Genomic DNA, 19,046 nt, shown 5'->3' on the forward strand with positions numbered 1-19,046 from the left:
GTTCTTTATAGATTCTGGAAATTAGCACTCTATCTGAAGTATGAGTGGCAAAGATATTCTCCCACTCTGTAGGCTCTCTCTTCACATTACTGAGAGTTTCCTTTGCTGAGAGAAAGCTTTTTAGTTTGAATCTATCCCAGTTATTGATTCTTGCTTTTATTTCTTGTGCTATGGGAGTCCTGTTAAGGAAGTCTGATCCTAAACCAACAAGTTGAAGATTTGGACCTACTTTTTCTTCTATAAGATGCAGGGTCTCTGGTCTGATTCTGAGGTCCTTAATCCATTTTGAGTTTAGTTTCATGCATGGTGAGAGATATGGGTTTAGTTTCATTCTGTTGGATATGGATTTCCAATTCTCCCAGCACCATTTGTTGAAGAGGCTATCTTTTCTCCATTGCATATTTTTGGCCCCTTTGTCTAGTATGAGAAAATTGTATTTATTTGGGTTTGTGTCAATGTCCTCTATTCTGTACCATTGATCTACCTGTCTATTTTGGTACCAATACCATGCCGTTTTTGTTGCTATTGCTTTGTAGTAGAGTTGAAGATCTGGTATTGCGATACCCCCTGCTTCATTCTTTCTATTTGAGAATTGCTTTAGCTATTCTGGTTTTTTTATTCTTCCAGATGAATTTCATAATTGCTTGCTCTATTTCTGCAAGGTACATCATTGGGATTTTAATTGGAATTGCATTGAATCTGTATAGTACTTTTGGTAGTATGGCCATTTTGACAATATTAATTCTGCCTATCCAAGAACATGGGAGATCTTTCCATCTTCTAAGGTTTTCTTTAATTTCTTTCTTTAGTGTTCTGTCGTTCTCATTGTAGAGGTCTTTCACCTCTTTTGTGAGATTGATTCCCAAGTATTTTGTTTTAAATGCAAATCAAAACTACCCTAAGATTTCATCTCACCCCAATTAGAATGGCGATTATCAAGAACACAAGCAACAATAGGTGTTGGCGAGGATGTGGTGAAAAAGGAACACTCATACATTGCTGGTGGGGTTGCAAATTAGTGCAGCCACTCTGGAAAGTAGTATGGAGATTCCTCAGAAAGCTTGAAATGGAACCACCATTTGACCCAGCTATCCCACTCCTTGGCCTATACCCAAAGGACTTAAAATCAGCATACTACAGAGATACAGCCACATCAATGTTCATAGCTGCTCAATTCACCATAGCCAGATTGTGGAACCAACCTAGATGCCCTTCAGTTGATGAATGGATAAAGAAACTGTGGCATATATATACAATTGAATATTACTCAGTCATGAAGAATAAAATTATGGCATTTGCAGGCAAATGGGTGAAATTGGAGAATATCATGCTTAGTGAGATAAGCCAATCTCAAAAAACTAAAGGATGAATGATCTCGCTGATAAGCGGATGAGGACATATAAGGGGGGGTGGGAGGGGTTAGCGTTAGGGTTAGGATTAGGTTTAGGGTTAGGGATAAGGAGGGTGGTAAGAATGGAGGAAGGAAGGACTGTGTAGAGGGAAAAGAGGGGTGGGAGGGGTGGGGGGGAAGGGAAAAAATGAATCAAACATCATTGTCGTATGTAAATTTATTACACAAATGGTATGCCTTGACTCCATGTACAAATAGAGAAACAACATGTATCCCATTTGTATACAATAATAAAAAAAATTATTTTTAGTTGTACATTTGCCTACAACTGTGCCCTGAGAGAATTCAATCCTTACATTTGTGATAATACCTTAAAATATTTAATGACATATTACTTAAGAAATTTATGCTAAATGTTATGGAGAACTTAGGTAAATTTATAATCAACTATTATACTAATCAAGTAATAAACATTTCTTGCTTTTACACAGAAAATAACTAGATTTATAAAGAACATGAATAATCCATTGAGATTAATACTTAAGAAGAGCTACTTGTTAACATTTTTAACCTTACAAGTTTTAGTGTTAATACAAGGTACAGTGAAGATTCCATTGGAGGTGCAAAGCCACCTATAACCAACACAAATCTCAACTGCCAACATGAAGACGAGGACATGATCACAAGCGTGAATCTGAATTCAACTTGATCTAGGGGGCCAGGAAGTTTATCCTACAAGAGGGGAGTTTAGCTTGGATCTGAAATTAGAGAAAACTGGGTTCATTGAGGGGAGTGGAGAACAGCCTTTGGAGTGTTCGGTACTTCAAAGGAAGAGAAGGGGAGTACTGCGGGAGAAGGAGGAACAAAACAGAAAGAATCAGGGGCATACATAAAGGTCCTGGAGTAGCTTTATGCATTGGGAAGTATTTAAAAGATCAGTCAGTCTAGAGCAGAGAGCTAGGGAGACTTTCTCTCCTTACTTTGTCATTTTATTCCTTCAACCTTTATATTGCTTAATATTTCTTCATAGTAGTTATCACTCTGAAAAATAAATTTTTATACTTTGTCCTTCTCTCCCACTAATATAAAAACTCCATGGCTCCTTGAAGGCAGGGGCTTTCTTTTTTTCACTTCAATTTCCATGGTGCTTTGAACACTGCTTGATGTTTTAAATTGAATAATCAATCAATTATCCCATGAGGAAACACAAGAAGGGCCTTGCAGGTTATGAAAAAGAGTATGGTCTTCAACCTAAGAGCAGGCAGGAGCATGGTCAGTTTGCATTTTGAAGGTTCTTGGCTCACTACATAGTAGAGACAAGTGAAAAATGCTGGCCACTTGAGCTAAGATTGTAACAGTCAAAAGAGAACAGATTTGGAAAATGAGAGAGCTTGTTGATAGATTGAACATACAAATATGGAGACGAAAAAGGTCAGGTTTGGCTCCTAGGTTGCTAATCTGTGGAACTGGGTGGATGGGATAGAGGACATTGAAAAAGGATGAAACTGAACATTTTGGATCTATTGAGATCAAGGTATCTAAAAGGATCCAAGCAAAGGTGGCAGGTAAGCAGTCAGATCTATGTGAGAAATTAGGCTAAAGATTTGGGTATAAACTGAGGAGTGGGATACCTGGGTCAAAAGGTGGATCCATTACAAGTTTTCTGAGGAATCTCCACACTGCTTTCCAGAGTGCTGCACCAATTTGCAACTCCACCAGGCAATGTAAAAGTGTGTCTTTTTCCCCACATCCACACCGACATCTATTATTGCTTGTGTTCTTGAAAATAGCCATTCTTAGAGTTGAACAGGTTTTCATATATTTATTAATCATCTTCTTCTGTAAAGTGTCTGTCCAGTTCCTTGGCCCATTTATTGATTGGGTTCTTTGTATTTTTGGTGTAAAGTTTTTAAATTTCTTAATAAATTTTGGAGATCAGTGCTCTATCTGAAGTGCTTGTGGGAAAGATTTTCTCCCACTCTGTAGGCTCTCTTTTCACATTATTGATTGTATCCTTTCCACAATAACTAGATTGTTATTGTGGAACCCAGAGGCCCTTCAACAGATGAATAAAGAAACAGTGGTATATATACACAATTGAATATTATTCAGTCATAAAAAAGAATAATATTATGACATTTGCAGGTAAATGGATGGAATTGGAAAATATCATGCTAAGCGAAATAAGCCAAACCCAAATAAACCAAAGGCCGAATGTTTTTCCTGAAAAGTGAATGTTGATACATAATGGTGGTCAGGGGGTGGGGGTGGGGTAAGAGAAGAACGGAGGAATTTTAGATTATGTAGAGGAAATTGAGGAGGGGGGCAGGGTATGGAAGATGGTGGAATGAGACAGACTTCATTACCCTATGTACATGTATGATTACACAAATGGTATGAATCTGCATCATAAACAATAATAGAAACAAAATTATGTACCCCATTTGTGTACAATGAATCAAAAGGCAGTCTGTATGAATAAAAAACAAATAAATAAAAAGATTTATATTAATGGGTCATCATGTATTAACTGAATCCATCAGGATGGATGAGACAACCTCAACAGAAAGTTGTTGAAAGTAAAGTAACATGAATACAAGAGTAAAGGTAGAGGTGTTTACAAATAAGCCTTGACTAATATAATATTAAATCTTAGTTCTAGTATTTAAGAACACAAAGAGAGGGATGAAGATGTTGAAGAAACATCAGGAAGACGTCACGCCAGAAGCTAGAACACATGGTTCTAGAGGAGTGGGACTGGACAGTCAACACCAAGAAATGGTAGCGCGATGTCAAATCCAAGAGAGCTGAAAGATAGCCCTTGGGTTTAGAAGCATGGTGTGTGTTGGTCATTTTATCAAGCCAGTAGTGTAATTATTGTGGGATTATTTTTTGTTCTTTTTAGTAATACATGACAGTAGAGTTCATTTTCATATAATTATACAAGCATGGAATATATCTTATTTTAATTAGGACCCCATTCTTGTGGATGGTGGTTTTCACTGTGGTGTATTCATATATGTACACAGTAAAGTTATGTTAGATTCATTTTACTGTCTTTCCTTTTCCTAATTCCCCTCCCTTCTCTTCATTTCCCTTTGTCTAATCTACCGAATTGATATTCTTCCCTTCCCCACCCTTATTGTGGGTTAGCTTTTGCATATCAATGAAAACATTTGACCTTTCGTTTTTGGGGATTGGTTTATTTCACTTAGCATGATAGTCTCTAGTACCGTCCATTAACCAGCAAATGCCACAATTTTATTCTTCTTTATGGCTGAGTAATACTACATTGTGTATATATACCACAATTTCTTTATCCATTCTTTTGTTGAAGGGCACCTAGGTTGACTGCATAGCTTAGATATTATGAATTGAACTGCTATAAACTTTGATGTGGCTGTATTATTGTATGCTGATTTTGAATCCTTTGGATATCTACCAAGGAGTGGGATAACTGTGTCAAATGGTGGTTCCATTCCTAGTTTTTTGAGGAATCGCTATACTGTTCAACATCTCTAGCAATTAGGGAAATGCAAATTAAAACTACAATGAGATTTCATCTCACTCCAGGCAGAATGGCAGTTATCAAGAATACAAGTAATAATAAATGTTGGCAAGGATGTGAGGAAAAGGGTATACTCCTACATTGTTGATGAAATTGCAAATTGGTGCAACCACTCTGGAAAGTAGTATGAAAATTTCTCATAAAACTAGAAATGAAATTACCATTTTTATTTATTTATTGTTTTGGTACTGGGTTGAGCCCAGAGGCCACATTCTCCAGCCCTTTTTATTTTTTATTTTGAGACAGGTTCTTGCTAAATTGCTTGGAGCCTCACTGAATTACTGGGACTGACCTTGAACTTGTGATCCTCCTGCCTCAGTCTCCTGAGTTGCTGGAATTATAGATGTGCATCACTTCACCCAACTGCTAATCATTAGTTTTGAAGTGAATTGATAAGGAAATGGAGACAGGGACCCTTACAAAAACCCTTACAAAAGGGTAGATTGTAAAGGGAAGATCAGTAGAGAGGGGATATAGTGTCAGGAAAGGAATTTGGGGGTGGAGCATTATTTTTGCTTATTTATTTAGTACAGAAAAAAATGAGCATGTTAAGATGCTGATGGGAAGAACCTGGCTTTAAGAAAAAGATGGAAGGAAAAAGCAACCATCCTTGTAAAATCCCTGAGTAAGGTAAAGTGAACATGAGAAAAAAAGGTGGGGGTAGGGAGATCTAGTGTTGGGAAATTGAGAGCATTTTTCATCTGATGGTTTCAGAGGTTGAGGTTAATTATTGAGAGGAAGTGGGGAAAAAAGATAAAATAACTAAGGTCAGATGGAGGAGGGTAGAAAAAGTCTAAAAAAAATGTTGTGACTATTAGCAACTCCAGTTACAGTTTTAGATCAGTACCAGTCTGGAAATCTGGGGTAGATCAGAAAATAAGGTCAAGGAGCTAAGAAGCCAGGTTACTAGACAGATTGTCCAGGTGGCCTTTAAAGTCCTCAGGATAAAACAAGTGGGGGAAGGGCAATGGCAGTGGGAAGGTATTTAAGAAGAAAGAAGTAGAGAGTCTGAATGTTACAGGAATCAGAGAAGAACATAGTCCTTTGCTGGGTGTTTGCCAAATGGATGGGAGGAAATGGTTTGGAAATGACCATGGAATGCTAGCTACATGGCTGCATACTACACCAGTTAACCCTGGAGTGCCCAGGTGGAGACAGACTTAACTACCTCTGAACAGGACTGCAAGAAAAAGGGATCCTGAGAAAGGAACCCAGGTTTGATTAAAGGCAGCAATAAAAGTTCTGTCTACAAATTGTCATAGTTTTCCTATTTATCTTACTATTACAGATGAGGAAACCAAGACTCTGGAGACAAATCGAAACCCACCCCTATAGCATTTTCTTTTACGTATTGCTTTTCTACTACTTTATGTAGACCCACAAATACCAGTAACACTTACATCACACCTACCTTAATTCTAACCAAAGAATGTCTTCAAGTAGGAACTCCTTTCCTCTCATTCCTATACGTTTTCTTCTTTAAGGAGACAAACAATTCTGATACACATATTTAATGTTCATTTTTCAGACATGTAGCAGCATGGAATATTTTTTATGAGTATGACAAGCTTGATAACTTCCCTTTTGCCATTATACCACTAAGCTCTATGTAGTGTTATAATTGAGATGGAGTATTTTATACATTTTTATCACCAAGTCCCACATATTAGGAATTCAAAGGGAATGAGATATAATTAAGTTTGGTACCCTGAGAGCTATTTCGTGCAGGAAGATAATTTCTTGTGATTCCTAGTACTCAGAAGATGCTCTGAAAGACAGCCATCTTGTTACTGCATTATGTTAAATAACACAATCCACATCACGGTGAAGATCATGGGTATCAGCATAGGCCTGGCTGCAATTCTGCCTGCAATCCTGCCCTGCCCTTAACTTGGGTGAGCTTGAGCAAGTTCTGAAAACTCAAGGTTCCCTTTTTCACCTGCAAAAGAGCACGACAGTGATGGCTAGCTTAGAGGGCGACTGTGTTGTGTGAGGTGTTAGACACAGTGTAGGTTACAAAGAGAGTCCTCTATTATCAATCAATGACAGCCAACCTACTGTTACAGAGGATTACAGCTAGTTATTGGTTCTACTTCTGTCAAGATTCAACAAAGTGATAAGTCTTTCCTCTCTGAGTACCCTTTGACTTTTCTTCCAATTTCTGAACTATCTTAATCAAGTACTATCATGATTTATTACATGTATAATTCCTGTCACATCTTCTAAGAGATACCCATGATACCCCTCATGTTTCCTCAAGGCTCAGTGGGGTGAGCTCTGTGCTTTTCTGGTATTCTGATACCAGTGTTAAATTATAAGTGTTCATTGGTATGTAAATATGAATCACACTGCCTTTTCTTGAAAGCAAAACTGTGCCTTATCTCTGTATCCTAGGATTGACACAGAATGGGTGCTCATGAACCAAATAGACCCATATTCTGCTCCTTAATTTTTAGAGTGGATGCTGATCTTGTACCATCTTTTGGCCACTCTTCAGTAAGGTTGAGTGAATAGGTGTAAAGTGTTTCTTCCTCTAGTTCTTGCAACTGTGTTAATAATTGTTAAAACAGGTAATGTGTTCCCATATCAAAATTAGTTTGGGAAATTCTTAAAGAGGTATTGCAAGAACTGTTTAAAGATTGCAGAATCTTTCTTGAAAATATTGGTTATGACTCTTGAAACAGGGGAGCAGGTATAATTTTAACTCAGCACTCTATCACAGGGGAGAGGAGAAGGGTCTTCTTTCCATATAACATTCACTTAGGAACATGGCAGAGACCAACACAGTCATGTGCTAGAGAAATAACAGACCTGCTGAGTAATCATAGGTGATTGACCTCGAAAATCAAGTGACTCTAATTTGCATGTTACTCTGAGCTAGGATTGTGATAAATGTGTGAAAAGGAAAATTCCTTACACCAATTTAGAAGAATTTGAGCAAAGCTAATCAAAACCAATTTGCAAATCATGCAGCCCTCAGCCCCAGAGCAGGTTCTGAGAACTCCAACCAACATCATCAAATAGCAATTTTAGGGGAAAAAGTGAGGTGTAAGAAAACAACTTAATTGGCTTCAGCTTGGTCAATGAGTTAATTGGTTACATCTTAACTAGTTAGTTGATTACAGCCCAATCAGTTCAGTGGATACAGGGTCTTATTTAAACAGCCAAAGCAGATTGTGATTAAAATCCATATTGGTTTGATTTGTTGGGCCCCATGCAGGTGTTCAGTCCAAATATTATGGACTCCTAGAAAAATCTTATCTAACAACTCCACTCTTTTTTTAATTGGTTCATTATAATTACACATAATAGTGGGATTCACTGTGCCATATTCATGCATGCACATAACATAATCTGTACTCTTTGAGTGTGCTTCCACCAAGACTTTGACCAAAACTCAGGGTATCAGCCCTCAGTCACCCTCACACTGGGTTTCTGGCTCCACATATCATCTACAGGCTATGATATCTTCAACACCAAACAGGAGTTTTTGTCATTCTAGCCTAAGAGAGACCATGTAGTATTCAGCATGGGACTGCATATAGATACTTGAAAGTAAGAGGACACAGTATACAAGGTAGAATGCTATTATGAATATCAGGAGTTTGGAGCATAGCAAGAGTTCGGAGCATATACCCTTTTCAGAGTCCTCACAATCCAATGACAAATTAGATCATTAAAGAGGAAGTCAGGTGAGGAGTCACACCATTTTAATCAAATAGCCCATTTGTTAATTTTCTTGAAATGGAGTCTCTATAATGCTTGATGTGTTTGTCCATATAACTAATATGTTCACACATTTGCAACATGAAGTATTAGCAATTTTATAAACTCTTCCCTGTTCAGTTAGTTAAGCGATCTAGCATGCCACAAATTGTTAAATGAAGACAGGGAGCAGAATAAGTATCTAGAAGTCTAACTGCTAGCCTTGTCAAGGTATAAGGACAGACACAAAAGAAAAATTAAGGATAAAAATCTCATCATGATCAAACTTAAGGAATTCATTCAGATTGCACATCTCAGCAATCTGAGCACTGGCTGACCCAGCATGAAATTCTGTCAGAGCACCTCCCTGGTATTCAATCAATTCCTGTTTTGCCTGATGTTGGATTAGCAATCTTTGAACAATTGGTATCTGCACTATAGTTTCTATGCATCCTTTCCCAGTCCAATGATATGATCTCAAAGTTATCAAAAACCTGTTTTTGTCAGAGTCCTTTCCACAAGTCTCCTGGAAGATGAAACACTTCAGAACAAAGCTAATCCTCTGTGAAATGACAACACTTGAAATACACATGATTAAAGATTTGATGAGACTTTATTACAATGACACAAGTGACAAGGAAATTCAGTTGTTTCTGCTGCATACAACATCTTAATAACTAGGATTGTGACTGACAGCATTACAACAGGACTATCAAATTTCTATGGATTTCATACTATTTGAAACACATGTTAACACTCTCATACAAATATTACTCATAAGAGGATCCAGCATCACTTAATGATCATGCATTCCACATCAAACAGCCCAATTTAATACCTCCCTTTTGGATGCTCAGGGAAGCATCCAATAGTTAGTTTGCAGTCAAAAGAATTAACTTAGAATTGGATTGTGAGAAATCTGTTGAATACTGAAGTTCAAAACTCTTGATTAAAATGAGACCACAAGTCACTACAAAATAGTCATTCATTTAACCAAAATGATAACCAAGACACTTCAAAAGCAAACACAGAAAATCAAGAGTGTAAGTGGGGAAAACCTAGTTCTTCAATAGAGAGGACTCAATTTTCCTAATTAAAGATTTTATAAAGCTCTATTTTCTATTAGGAGCAGATCAGGGGTTTTCAAGATGGCAGACTAGAGGGTGGCTGCATTTCATGTTGCTCCAGGGCTCAGGATTCAAAAGAGGAGATAGTGAGAGACTTGGGACCAACTCAAAGCCTCCGGGTGAGTCTCTCCCATTGGGGAGGAGTCCTGGATGGGGCAGTAGCCCCGGAACGCAGGGAACTTTGTGAAGTAGAGTTGCTTGGCGAGACGCCCCCCGCCTCCCGCTGGAGCGGTAAACATGGACAACTGGGATCATCGTAGAGGAGGCGGCTCAGCACAGCGCTTGGACGCGGAGCAACCACTGGGGCTCCGGGCGGCTGCCTGAGAAGGAGCTACGTGGCGAGCTGTTTGGACTCAGAGCGATCGCTTCTGAACACCAGGGGGGCTGCCCGGAGGAAGAGGAGAAGCGCAGCGGGTCGCTTGGTCTAGGAGTGACTGCATCAGAGCCACAGGTGGTTGCCAGAGGAGGAGGTGAGTGGTGAGTTGTTTAGACTCAAAGCGACCGGCTCCTGAACACCGGTGGCCTGCCTGGAGGAGGAGCTCGGTGGGTAGCTTGGTCTCCGAACGACCGCTCCTTAACACGGGGGTACCCCCCAAGGAGGAGGAGGAACAAGGCGGGTCACTTGGACTCGGAGTGACTGCCTAGGGCTACGGGCGGTTGGCGGGAGGAGGAGTTGCGAAGTGAGTTGCTTGGACTCCTAGTGACTGTGTCGGAAACTGGGCGGCTGTACGGAGGAAGAGGTGTGTGGCGGGTCTCTGGGTATCGGAGCTATTGCACAGGGCTCCAGGTGGCGGCTCAGAGGAGGGGCCGCATAGCCAGGTGATTAGGTGCAGAGCAGGGTCCCAGGACATAGGCGGCTTCTTGGTGGAAGAGCCGCACAGAGACACACCTAGGGGTGGAGCGAAGGTTCCAGGACTGCGGGCAGATTCTCTGAGGAGAGGCAGCCTAAGGAGACTCGTCTGCGAAGGGTGAGGCTTCCAGGCCCAGGAGGTAGGTCCGGGCCCCTGAGAAAGTTGCAGAGGAAGGCAGCCCAGCCCAGGAGGTAGTTGTAGATTGAGGGGAACCTCTAGGAGGGGAACTGACCAGCAAGACCTCCCCACCGGGTGAGTCTTCTCCGCCGGGTGAGGTTTTCCCACAAGGATGGTAAAACCAGAGACACAGGCTCAAACAGGCCTTGCCTCAGCCCGCAGCCTAGTTCCCCTTTGGATGACCATTGGTCAACAAGTGGAGGCACCTCTGCCCACTAGCAGGGAATATACCCCACCTGAGGGTCACCAAACCTAGAGAGGCATCTTCCTTGTGGAGCACCGCATTATCAACTTCCTCCAAGACTGCAGGCTACTGAAGGATAAGAGGGGATATACTAGCAATCTTCAGGGACATTATAAGTCAATAGAGGAAATCTGCAATATCTTAATGACCCACTGATTCCTGAACAATATGAGAAAACAAGGGAAGAAAATGCCCCAAACAAATCTAGATGTTACATCAATAGAATCCAACGACAGCATGGCAGAAGAAATGACAGAAAGGGAGTTCAGAATGTACATAATTAAAATGATCAGGGACACAAACGATGAGATGAAAGAGCAAATGCAGGCATTGAATGATCACACCAATTGACAGTTAAAAGAGCAAATACAGAAAGCAAAAGATCACTTCAATAAAGAGTTAGAGATATTGAATAAAAACCAAACTGAAATCCTTGAAATAAAGGAAACAATAAACCAAATTAAGAACTCCATAGAAAGCATAACCAATAGGATAGAACACCTGGAAGACAGAACCTCAGATATTGAAGACAAAATATTTAACCTTGAAATCAAAGTTGAACAAACAGAGAAGATGGTAAGAAATCATGAACAGAATCTCCAAGAACTATGGGATATCATGAAAAGGCCAAATTTGAGAATTATTGGGATTGAGGAAGGCTTAGAGAAACAAACCAAAGGAATGAACAATCTATTCAATGAAATAATATCAGAAAATTTCCCAAATATGAAGAATGAAATGGAAAATCAAGTTCAAGAGGCTTATAGGACTCCAAATACACAAAATTACAACAGACCCACACCAAGGCACATTATAATGAAAATACCTAACATACAAAATAAAGACAGAATTTTAAAGGCTGTGAGAGAAAAGAACCAAATTACATTCAGGGGGAAACCAATACGGATATCAGCAGATTTTTCAATCCAGACCCTAAAAGCTAGAAGGGCCTGGAACAACATTTTTCAAGCTCTGAAAGAAAATGGAAGCCAACCAAGAATCTTATACCCAGCAAAACTTACCTTCAAATTTGACGATGAAATAAAGTCATTCCATGATAAACAAAAGCTAAAAGAATTTACAAAAAGAAAGGCAGCATTACAGAACATTCTCAGCAAAATATTCCATGAGGAAGAGATAAAAAATAAAGAAGCAAATCAGCAAAGGGAGGAATTATCCTAAAGGAACTCTCAAATAAAGGAGGAACCAAGGTGTGTCAAAAAAGTAAAAAAATAAAATTTAAAAAATGAACCAAATGACCGGGAATACAAATCATATCTCAATAATAACCCTGAGTGTTAATGGCCTGAACTCATCAATCAAAAGACATAGACTGGCAGATTGGATTAAAAAGAAAGATCCAACAATATGTTGCCTGCAAGAGACTCAACTCATAGAAAGACATACCCATAGACTAAAGGGGAAAGGATGGGGAAAAACATACCATGCACATGGACTCAGCAAAAAAGCCGGAGTATCCATCCTCATTTCAGATAATGTGGACTTCAAGCCAAAGTTAGTCAGAAGGGATAAAGAAGGACATTTCATACTGCTTAAGGGAAGCATAAATCAGCAAGATATATCAATCATAAACATCTATGCCCCAAACAGTGGCTCATCCATGTATGTCAAACAAATCCTTCTCAATTTTAGAAACCAAATAGACCATAACACAATAATACTAGGTGATTTTAACACGCCTCTCTCACCACTGGACAGATCTTCCAAACAAAAATTGAACAAAGAAACCATAGATCTCAATAACACAATCAATAATTTTGACTTAACAGACATTTATAGAATATACCGTCCAACCAAGAGTGAATACACTTTCTTCTCAGCAGCACATGGATCCTTCTCTAAAATAGACCATATATTATGCCACAAAGCTAACGTTAGCAAATACAAGAAGATAGAGACACTACCTTGTATTCTATCAGATCATAATGGATTGAAGTTAGAAATAAATGAAAGAGTAAAAAACAGAAACTATTCCAACACCTGGAGATTAAACAATATGCTATTATATGATGAATGGATAACAGAAGATATTAGGAAGGAAATTAAAAAATTCTTAGAGGTAAACGAGAACAAAGAAACATCATATCAAAATCTCTGGGACACTATGAAAGCAGTACTTAGAGGAAGATTTATTTCATGGAGCACATTTAATAAAAGAAGTAAAACTCAACAAATAAACGACCTAACACTACAGCTCAAAGCCCTAGAAAAAGAAGAACAGACCAACACCAAAAGTAGTAGAAGACAGGAAATAATTAAACTCAGAGCTGAAATCAACGAAATTGAAACAAAAGAAACAATACAAAAAATTGACAAAATAAATAGTTGGTTCCTTGAAAAAATAAACAAAATTGATAAACCCTTAGCCGCACTAACAAAGAGAAGGAGAGAGAAAACCCAAATCACTAAAATTCGGAATGAACAAGGAAATATCACAAGGGACACGACTGAAATACAAAACATAAATCTATACTCCAACAAAATAGAAAATTTCGAAGATATCAACAGGTTTCTAGAGACATATGAATTGCCTAAACAGAACAAGGAGGACATACACAATTTAAATAGATCAATTTCAAGTAATGAAATAGAAGAAGTCATCAAAAGCCTACCAACAAAGAAAAGTCCAGGACCAGATGGGTTCTCAGCTGAGTTCTACAAAACCTTTAAAGAAGAGCTCATTCCAATACGTCTCAAAGTATTCCATAAAATAGAAGTGGAGGGAACCCTCCCAAACCCATTCTATGAAGCCAATATTACCCTGATACCTAAACCAGACAGAGACACATCGAGGAAAGAAAATTTCAGACCAATATCCTTAATGAACATCAAGCAAAAATTCTCAACAAAATTTTAGCAAATTGCATACAAAAACATATTAAAAAGATAGTGCACCATGATCAAGTGGGTTTCATCCCAGGGATGCAAGGTTGGTTCAACATCAGGAAATCAATAAATGTCATTCACCATATCAATAGACTTAAAGTCAAGAATCACATGATTATTTCAATAGATGCAGAAAAAGCATTTGATAAAATACAGCATCCCTTCATGCTCAAAACACTAGAAAAAATAGGGATAGTGGGAACATTCCTTAACATCGTAAAGGCCATCTATGCTAAGCCCATGGCTAATATCATTCTAAATGGTGAAAAACTGAAAGCATTCCCTCTAAAAACTGGAACAAGGCAGGGATGCCCTCTTTCACCACTTCTATTCAATATCGTCCTTGCAACTCTAGCCAGAGCAATTAGACAGACCAAAGAAATTAAAGGGATACAAATAGGAAAAGAAGAACTCAAACTATCCCTATTTGCTGATGATATGATTATATACTTAGAGGAACCAGGAAATTCCACCAGAAAACTTTTAGATCTCATAAGTGAATTCAGTAAAGTAGCGGGATATAAGATCAATGCACATAAATCGAAGGCATTTTTATACATAAGTGATGAATCTTCAGAAAGAGAAATTAGGAAAACTACCCCATTCACAATTGCATCGAAAAAAATAAAATACTTGGGAATCAATCTCACAAAAGAGGTGAAAGACCTCTACAATGAGAACGACAGAACACTAAAGAAAGAAATTAAAGAAAACCTTAGAAGATGGAAAGATCTCCCATGTTCTTGGATAGGAAGAATTAATATTGTCAAAATGGCCATACTACCAAAAGTACTATACAGATTCAATACAATTCCAATTAAAATCCCAATGATGTACCTTGCAGAAATAGAGCAAGCAATTATGAAATTCATCTGGAAGAATAAAAAAACCAGAATAGCTAAAGCAATCCTTGGCAGAAAGAGTGAAGCAGGGGGTATCGCAATACCAGATCTTCAACTCTACTACAAAGCAATAGTAACAAAAATGGCATGGTATTGGTACCAAAATAGAAAGGTGGATCAATGGTACAGAATAGAGGACATGGACACAAACCCAAATAAATACAATTTTCTCATACTAGACAAAGGGGCCAAAAATATGCAATGGAGAAAAATAGCCTCTTCAACAAATGGTGCTGGGAGAATTGGAAATCCATATGCAACAGAATGAAACTAAACCCATATCTCTCACCGTGCACAAAACTAAACTCAAAATGGATTAAGGACCTCAGAATCAGACCAGAGACAGTGCATCATCTTATAGAAGAAAAAGTAGGTCCAGATCTTCAACATGTCAGCTTAGGACCAGACTTCCTCAACAGGACTCCCATAGCACAAGAAATAAAAGCAAGAATCAATAACTGGGATAGATTCAAACTAAAAAGCTTTCTCTCAGCAAAGGAAACTATCAGCAATGCAAAGAAAGAGCCTACAGAGTGGGAGAAAATCTTTGCCAATCATACTTCAGATAGAGCACTAATCTCCAGAATCTATAAAGAACTCAAAAAACTCTACACCAAGAATGCAAATAATCCAATCGACAAATGGGCTAAGGAAATGAATAGACACTTCACAGAAGAAGATCTACAAGCAATCAATAAACTTATGGAAAAATGTTCAACATCTCTAGTAATAAGAGAAATGTAAATCAAAACCACCCTAAGATTCCATCTCACCCCAATTAGAATGGCGATTATCAAGAATACAAGCAACAACAGGTGTTGGCGAGGATGTGGGGAGAAAGGTACACTCATACATTGCTGGTGGGGCTGCAAACTAGTGCAGCCACTCTGGAAAGCAGTGTGGAGACTCCTTAGAAAACTTGGAATGGAACCACCGTTTGACCCAGCTATCCCACTCCTTGGCCTATACCCAAAGGACTTAAAATCAGCATATTACAGAGATACAGCCACATCAATGTTCATAGTTGCTCAGTTCACAATAGCCATATTGTGGAACCAACCTAGATGTCCTTCAATTGATGAATGGATAAAGAAACTGTGGTATATATATATGTACAATGGAATATTACTCAGCCATAAAGAATGATAAAATTATGGCATTTGCAGGCAAATGGATGAAACTGGAGAATATCATGCTAAGTGAGATAAGCCAATCTCAAAAAACCAAAGGACGAATGGTATCGCTAATAAGTGGATGATGACACATAATGGGGGGTGGGAGGGGTTAGTGTTAGGGTTAGAGTTAGGGTTAGGGAGGGGGGCAAGAATGGAGGAAGGAAGGACTGTATAGAGGGAAAAGAGGGGTGGGAGGGGTGGGTGGGAAGGGAAAAAATAACAGAATGAATCAAACAACATTACCCTATGTAAATTTATGATTACACAAATGGTATTCCTTTACGCCATGTACAAACAGAGAAACAACATGTATCCCATTTGTTTACAATTAAAAAAAAGACAGATCAGTTCTCCAGGAAACCTTGTTGGAACATAGGGAACCAATGCAGTTTTGTATATTAACACTCACTTCTGACATTAATACTCAGTTCTTAGAAAGCCTTGCAACTCTTTTTCTTGCATTAGCCAACTGGATTACAAAATTCCCTTCATAAGATTTGTACCTTCAAAAATTTCTACAACCTTCTTATATCCATTCTATTATTTGTTCTGTTCTTATTTTGGACTAACAAGTCTTTTCATTTCAGGTATTTTTTTTTTCCAAAAAACACATCTTTAAGACCTGAAGACATCACCCACCAAAAATATGCCTTATTTTCCTTGTATTAGGATGTGTCTTTTCTAGTTGTAATTACCAAATAATAGGATTCTCACTCTTAATTACCTTAATTTCTAGAGGTCACCCAGGAAGCAATTATGAATTGTTTCATATCAACATTTTGTTAATGAACACCATTTCATAATTTTAGAAGCATGTTTCCTCAAAATAGAACCCTTTTCTTATCTACCAACATACCCTAGTTCTCAGTACTGGAGAAAAACAAGATGTTCCATACACAGAACTGATTCACTATCAAACATTAAACTGAGACCAGCACTATGTCTGATACTAGATAAATGGCAACAAAGATGGTTGGCTGAGGAGTTCCACTCAACCATATATCTGGAGAAAGTAGTGAAGCAGACCAGGAACCCCAACTCAAAAGGCCCTTGCCAAAATTAAGCTTCTGCTCTTGTCAGATAAGCAGGGTGCCTGCAGAGGTTACTGTGGGTGGTAGTGTCCTCTTTCTTGTAAATTCCGCGTTTGTACACAAAAAGTGTGACAGAGTTAGTCTGTGAGCATTTTGTACAAAAGATATTATCTCTGTTTTCTTGGTAAAAACTTGTGAAACCTTTGTCTGGTCTAGAGGATGGAACAGAAAGCCCTTGTCATGTGAAACCTCCAAGCCCCTCCTCCCACTAGGTATAAAGTTCAAAGAATTCCCAAAATCTTCGTTCAGAGGAAGAATTCTTAGGCGAGAGCCACCTCTGAACCCTGCAGTCAGTAAACCTGCTTCCTGAATATTCCTTGGGTGTCCAGACTCTTCTGTCCTACTTCAATATCACAGGTAAGTGAGTGACTAAGCCCCTTCCTTAAAAGCACTCTATATAATTACTAACTCTGTTTCTCCCCACTAGCGTTGGGTATGCTTTGTTTTCCTACGACACTGCACAAGGGAAGGAAGTATGTCTACCTTATCATTATGTCCCTGGTCCTAATAGAATGTGACACACACAAAAAGTAAAATATCTGTTGCATTAATACATGTCTTTTCTGTGTTTGCCAGCTAATCAAAGCATTCCATATTTTCACAGTGAAAACAGCAAATAACTGTTTTCTCTTTAGACTGTTCCTCTTTATCCTGCCCCAACCAATAAAGGTACTTGGGAAAACTCCCACCTGTCAGAGTTATTTATCCTGTCTTCAAATGTTCCTCCTCCAATCCAGAACCAAGTTATAATGGTTAAGCAAATAGCATTAGTACTTTAACTTTAAAATGACTTAGATATTTTGTAAATATTTACCCCTTCATTCACTTCCACATGACTCTGAGACTAACAGATATACGACAAGTTCTTCCACAACTCTCATACCATTTATATTCACCTAATTTATTCATTCTTAATTATGCTTGACCTGATCATTAAACGGAATCGACCCTTGAAGTTGCTCAGGAAATACTACCCCCAAAAATATCGCTGTAGTTTAAGTTGAAAACACTGGGAAGAAAAGCAAATGAAAGACTAAGTTTCTCTCCATTTACTTAACAGTTAAGTCTCTTTGGAGGATCTTTGTGTTTTTTTTTTTTTCAGTTGTTCATTATTTTCTTTTTTTTTTAATTTTTTATTTTTTTTTATTTATTTTTTTACGTTTACATAGGGTAATGATGTTTATTTTTTTTTCCCTTCCCCCCTACCCCTCCCACCCTTTTCCCTTTATACAGTCCTTCTTTCCTTCATTCTTACCACTCTCCTTAGCCTAACTCTAAACCAACCCTAAACCTAATGCTAACCCCTCCCACCCCCATTATATGTCCTCATCCGCTTATCAGCGAGATCATTCGTCCTTTAGTTTTTTGAGATTGGCTTATCTCACTTAGCATGATATTCTCCAATTTCGACCATTTGCCTACAAATGCCATAATTTTATCATTCTTCATTGCGGAGTAATATTCCATTGTATAAATATGCCACAGTTTCTTTATCCATTCATCAACTGAAGGGCATCTAGGTTGGTTCCACAATCTGGCTATGGTGAATTGAGCAGCAATGAACATTGATGTGGCTGTATCTCTGTAGTATGCTGATTTTAAGTCCTTTGGGTATAGACCAAGGAGTGGGATAGCTGGGTCAAATGGTGTTTCCATTCCAAGCTTTCTGAGGAATCTCCACACTGCTTTCCAGAGTGGCTGCACTAATTTGCAACCCCACCAGCAATGTATGAGTGTTCCTTTTTCACCACATCCTCGCCAACACCTATTGTTGCTTGTATTCTTGATAATCGCCATTCTAATTGGGGTGAGATGAAATCTTAGGGTAGTTTTGATTTGCATTTCCCTTATTACTAGGGATGTTGAACATTTTTTCATATATCTGTTGATTACTTGTACATCTTCTTCTGTGAAGTGTCTGTTCATTTCCTTAGCCCATTTGTTGATT

This window comes from Sciurus carolinensis, chromosome 6, assembly GCF_902686445.1.
Source record: "Sciurus carolinensis chromosome 6, mSciCar1.2, whole genome shotgun sequence".
Classification (NCBI taxonomy): Eukaryota; Metazoa; Chordata; class Mammalia; order Rodentia; family Sciuridae; genus Sciurus; species Sciurus carolinensis.